This window comes from Elaeis guineensis, chromosome 1, assembly GCF_000442705.2.
Source record: "Elaeis guineensis isolate ETL-2024a chromosome 1, EG11, whole genome shotgun sequence".
NCBI classification, from domain to species: Eukaryota; Viridiplantae; Streptophyta; class Magnoliopsida; order Arecales; family Arecaceae; genus Elaeis; species Elaeis guineensis.
The window spans coordinates 117,831,630-117,838,509 of NC_025993.2; positions in this window are offsets into that span (position 1 = coordinate 117,831,630).

Sequence of the window (6,880 nt, forward strand, 5' to 3'; positions counted from 1 at the left end):
CTCTTTATTTTTGGGGTTTGAGAGGGAAGTAAACTTTATTTTATTGCTCTTTGCTCTCTTTTATTATTATTATTATTAAAATTTTTTATATGTATATCCTCTCAAACATTCAAATTTGCATAAATACTATTTCAAAATTGATATCTATATATATACCCTCATAAAATATCTTTTCTTGTATATGCACTCAATAGGTCGCTGTAGGCCATATGGGTTGGTTGTCCTCTTAACCAAGGAGTGTGGAGACACTGGTATGGCATACAGGTGAGATGTAAGGGTACATCATCATTGAACGTGACCAACTCCAGAGTATTCTGCTGTCGAGAATGTCTTTGATGGGATATAGGTATAAGTGTCCCTTATACCTGAGATCGCCTCAGTGACTTGCAAGCAACTCACTGTGCTTTGGTACTGGACTAACTGAATTTCTAATTCAGAGATTGAAGGGTATATACGCAAAAAATCCTAAACATAAATACACTTTCTTTGGTTTATTAATTATTTTTTTATTCTAATAGAAAAAATTAACATATACAGCTAAAATAATAAATTTACTTAATTGAATAATTTACATAGATAAAATGATCTTTTTATTAAATGATAGATCAAAATTATTTTATCTAAAAAATACATAGATCATAACCATCCATATTTCCTCTAATGTATAATAATATACTTTTAAAAAAAAATATCTAAATTTGATATTAGATGAATAATTTATATATTTGTATAGAATAGACATAATTACAGATTTGGACATTATATAACAATAAGAATTTATAATCTCATTAGATTTTATTTTAAATTTTTTTATCAAAAATATCTTTGTGAAGTGTATAAGATATATCATGTTATTATAAGATGGACATAATTATCCTATCTTGCATAAAAATAAAATATAATATAGTATTCTATATATAAAATTTTATATCATATCATCATCATATTGTTATATTATATAATATGTTACTATATTGTAGAGTAAGAGGGCCTGAATTCATCTAGATGAAATAGATATAAATTAAATTAAAATTTTTTGCTTGTATATCCTTCTAAATAGTCAGATTTGCATGAATATCCTTATAAAATTATTATTTATATATATATCTTTATATATATTTTTTTGCACATCCATAAGGATATTTTATTCATTTAAATTTTAAACCATTAATTTTTTAACAGTATCAAATGATATAGGTACATATACAAAAAAATAAGAAAAAAAGAATATACGTGCAAAACAAGTATTTCATAAAGATATACATATAAATATCAAGAATGGATATTCACACAAATTTGAATGTTTAGAAGGATATACACGTAAAAAAATCTTTATTATTATTTTTGGGGATGGTCTTTCTTGGATCTATATCTTACCACTCATATAATTTCATTTCTAAGTAAAATGACGATGGCTTTTGCTATTATTGTCCATAAAAAAAAAAATAATTTGTCGATGTCCAATTGCACACTTACTAGAAAATACTCACAATTCCCACCAATCAATCCTACATCAACATATGCTACCTGTCAAAGTATTTAAGGGGTCCAAATTTAATTCTCGCTTTGGTGGGTATTGGACTATGAAATTTTATGTTGGCAAGTGCTTTTATCATGCTCTTAATTGTTTGGTTGTGCTATATAAGCTCACTGCACCATAATATATCATTTAGGAATCGTTTGGCTTGCATAAGGTGGAGGGGAGAAAATTTGGCCGATAGAAAATGGAGAAAATCTCTCATATATTGTTAGAGTTTTCAAAAAAAAAAGATATTTCTATAGAAATATAATCCTTATGATATTTCATAGAAAAAAAAAATTATATATGATATAGATTTTTGAAATTCTTATAAAATGAGAAGTGAAAAATTTTTTTTGATCAAAATATCCTTTTAATCCATCAAAAGATCCACGATTGAAATAAATTTTTTCTTTATCACAACGCTTCAAATTTTTTTCCCCCACGATATACGGTCAAAAATATCTTTAACCATGATAATCTTTTATTTATAAATAATAATAATATGTATAAAAGAATAAAACTTTTTCTTGTATTAAGAATATAATAGATATTTTATATAATTTTTTTAATAAAGTGGATGTCCAACTAAATATAAATTTTTATTTAAAAGTAAAAATAACATGTAGAATAGAATAAAATTTTTTTATATTAAAAATATAATAGATATTTTATATAATTTTTTTAATAAAATAGATGTTCAATCAAATATAAATTATTTTATAATATATTTTTTTTTATGACCAACCGGCATACTTCAACCACTTCCCACGGATCATGTTACTAATAATATTAGCTTTCCAGGAATAAAATTTTAGGAAAGAAGAATTCTTTTTGCGAATCAGATGAGTCCTTAAATAAACCACATTTCATTGCTAAAACATGCAGTTGCTTGACAACAGATCATCTCTAGTTAAGAGTTCAAATATCTCTTCCTGCCCATTTCAAAATGAGGTGTGAAGTAAAAGGTGCAAAAGACAGTTGAGGAACACCCCTGGTTCTTTTTTTCTCCTCTTTTAACCAGAAAAAAAAAAAAATGAGTGCTCTCTTGACACGAACTAAAAGAATGATGGTACGTTAGTGGACGTGAGTGATGGTTTCATATAACTTTTTTTAAGTCTCCATTGGGCGGTCATATTTGATGGCATGCCCAAACCTGTGGTGATAACTGTAGGCATCCCGTGACGGGTGCTAACAACTTGCGTGGTTCCAATAGGATAACAAAAGAGTGGTCAGCTTTTTCTTTCACGTGAACGAAAAAGTTAAGACGATCCGGGTTCCACGAGACCAGCTTTTTATTTCTTTTTACTAAATATGGTCTTCGAAAATCACTTATTTTAGTGCTTGGCACCCTTAATTAGCGATCATCAACAACATTTAAGGAAATATTTATTGGCCATTATGGTCGAAAACAACAAATAATAGCAGCGAAGTACCAACAATTTTTAACCATTTGACTTTCAAAAACTGGTGACAAATAAAATTAGCAAATAATGAAAGAGCTTATAATATAATCAGCACAGTGTGTACATGCTTACTATACTAGTACATATTTATTATATTTTAACAAATGTATGCCTACTTTGAAAGCATCCTCTAGCAAGTAAGCATGCATGCAAAGAGAAGCCTAGCACTACGGTGAAAATGGTAAAAGATGATGCTATAAAAGATATTTTACGATGCTAATAAGTGTCGAAAATAAGCCTTACGTTGCTTCAAAAAGCATCGCGAAAATATCACCTATGTAAGAGTGGAGACGAAAAGCACCGACGCTTTTTAAAAATATCGTAATATTTTCTAACGACGCTTTAAAGCATCGTAAAATTAAATTTTATCGATGCTTTTTAGCGTCGTTAATGATAACGCATCCTCCACTCTACAAAGATGCTTTTCGAAGCATCGGCAGTTAAGTCACTAGCGATGCTTATAAACGTCGTTAATCAGTCTATTAACGACGTTTATAAGCGTCGTTAATTTTTTTAACAGAAAAAAAAAATATAGATTTTATATACAAAAAAAATACATACATTCCTGTATAAAATTATATCAATTATTCAAACATAAACCTGTACAATCACCACCATTCACACCAAAAGTAAACTTCAATAGCAAATTTAACCAAACCAAAAGATATTGTTTTATATAAATAAAAACAAAGTACTAATCGTCCATTACAATCAAGAATTCAACCTAACTAAAAGCATACAGAAAATATAAGACTACAATAAAAATAAAATGATGTCAATCTGCAGGCGGATGATCGTCGCTGTCTCCACGTGATGTGCCGCCGTCTCGACGGGTGCCTGATGTGCCAGGAGCCTACAAGAAACATATGAAAAGCTTGATTTGCATATCTATAAATAAAAATATATAGATCATTAAATTAATTCAAAATTATATATTTAATAATATGTGTTTACCTGAGATGGGCTATACATCTCTAATAAAGATGTAAGCCAATCAATCTATCCCCTCATGGCCTGCATCTCAGCACGGCTCTGTCGCATCTCCTCCATCTCAGTGGCATGACTCTGTCTAATCTCCTGTATCTCCACCTCGAGTCTGTGGACGCATGAATCCTGAGCATCTACTGCAGCATGCTGCGTATATCTACTAACCTCAGATAACTGAGTGGGGGTGACTCCTACTCCATAACCCCTCACTCGGCCGTAGCGCTCTGGTCCCATCAACTCTGTGAACACCTCGACCTCGATACGGCTCTGCTGCATAGATGCTGCGGACTCATCGTCACGCTCCGTAACGAGAGATGTAGCCATCTCTTGTATTTATTTTGAAAACAAGAGTTATACATTAATAGCTAATAAAATTAAATTAAAATTATTGTAAAAAATAGAATATTAATAATGCCGTACATATAAATCTCTCGACTCATCTCGAATAAAAGTACCATCCTGATGAGTATGAGTCATCCGGTAAAACTTCACTTTATCGGGTTTCCTCCCATGCTCATCCACCTACACAAATAATTTTAATTTTAAGCAAACAGTTATAATAATTTAAAAAAATATATGAGTATCATGATACAGACATGGTCCACGATACATAATGATATTAATTATATAAATATTTTAATATAAAAATTAAAAATTAATTATGAAAGTTTAAGGAATATACAAACTCTTGTCGGAGTCGTGCATAACTCTTCGACCCCGATATATGAGGAACAGACTAAGCTGCTCGTGCAGCTCTACCAATAGCAGAATAAGTCTGTAAAATAAAGTAAAGAACTTGTTATATGTATAATATATAATATACAATATAAATCAATATTTTTATAAAATATTTAAAAGAAAAGATAATGAGTAGATAATATACCTGTGCCCTCTCGGAGAACCAATAATGAACCAACTCCATCCACTGATGAGGGGGTACATCAGGAGGATAATTCCTAGCAACCTCCTCCTCTGTCATACCTTGTCTCATATAGTCTCTCTTCAATTGTGCTCTATATTTTTTTTATTTGCGGTTGAGAGACTTTATTACAAAATCATAAGTGGATGGAGGGAGAACAAACTTGCTCTATAAAAAAAAATTAAATGAAATAAATTATATAAGTGATTAACAATTAATATACAGCATGAACATCAATTTATTACCCCTATAACTCGGAGGAGCTCAACTTTGTACGTTGGAAGCATGTCATTCCATTTTGCATAGCCCAACGGACATAGCTGAGGCCTCCGAGCAATAGTCTCCAAAAATGAAGTCAATAAGCAGACAGCTTTCTTAATTGGCTGACCTAGCTGATTGCACTCCACAATAATTCTCTCGCCCTCACGCATCTGCCACACATCTCGTACTACTGTGGGTCCGCATCTGAGGTGTACTCTCTCGGATCCATCTGCAAAAAATACATAAAAGTAATGATATCATAAATATATATAAAATAAAATAAAAATAAAATTATATGAAAGACAATATATACCCGCACGTGTATCTCATCATCTGGTTGATGAACAGGAGGATCGTGCTGTGCTGATGATGAAGAAAAACAGGGCTCGAAATGCTATGCAGCTGAACTGGCCTCAGACTGCTGTGCTGAAGAAGATATACCGATCTCTGTCTGTGAAAACTAGAACTACACACCAGCATATCATCCCCTACGACGCATGATGTCACCTAGCATTTATATAAATAAATAGTAGAATCAGTTAATATATGGAGTAAAATAACACAATAATTAATGCAAATTATATGCATCATAAATAATTATTATCAGTAACAATCAAGTAGTAGTATTTTCTTCAAATTCTGTCCTAACCAACATCATTGTAGCATTTAAATCATCAGCTGGCACAAAATTATAGGGCATACATTATGTATAAGTGTCATCGTCATCATCCTCCACTTGATTTTCCATATCATATAAGTCTCTAGATTTTGTTTTGATGATAGTAAACCAATCTTTATTTTTTGCATCTTGTACATAAAATACTTGACGAGCTTTGAGATGAAAAAAATGAATGGGTCATCCTTCAATAACACACCAGTGTGTATCAACCTTGAAAAATTTACAAGTGTAAATCCATTTGCATCTTATTTCAAACCCTTGGTAAGTTTATGTCTACCCAATCACATCTAAACAATACTACTTTAAATTTTTCATAATAATCCAACTCATAGATATCTTTAAGTGCACCATAATAGGATTTTTCATCCGCTTCCACCATAACACCGCTATTCTGTATTTTTTAAATTTCTCCCATTCTCTAGTATGAAATTTAAAGCCATTAATTATGAAACCATTATATCTATTCACAATCTTGTTAGGTCCTCGAGCAAGAGCTATTAGTTTATCTGAATTATTTCTCTCCATCATCTTTGATACCTAAAAAAAAATGATATGAAGTACTGTTGAGTTATCTGATATTAAATATGTATCAAAAATTAATATATCCCATAATTAAATATAAATCATACCTGATTCAAAGCCACATAGGGAATAACTCAACCAACCATCACTGTTCAATCCTTGCATTATGACGAATGTTATGATTGGCTCGTCTCTGATAAATTAAAAATTCACTGCATAAAATATAAATATATCATTTAAAATATTATATCTAATATAAAATTTAAATCTTGATGTCATGCCTTAAATATACTAACCTGCGATGGTCAGATATTATGTCACTATAAAGTAACACAACGATGTGCTTTGCTAAGGATTTTTGATCAAGTACAATACTTTCAGCTCTTCCCAAGAATTTTCCAGCAGTTGAGAATTTATACAGTTTTGCATTCTCCACAAAGTCATTATGCCGTTGAGGTCGATAAAAATGTCTCTACACCTTGAAGATATCTTGAACAAAATATCAAACATTCATCAGTAATATATCC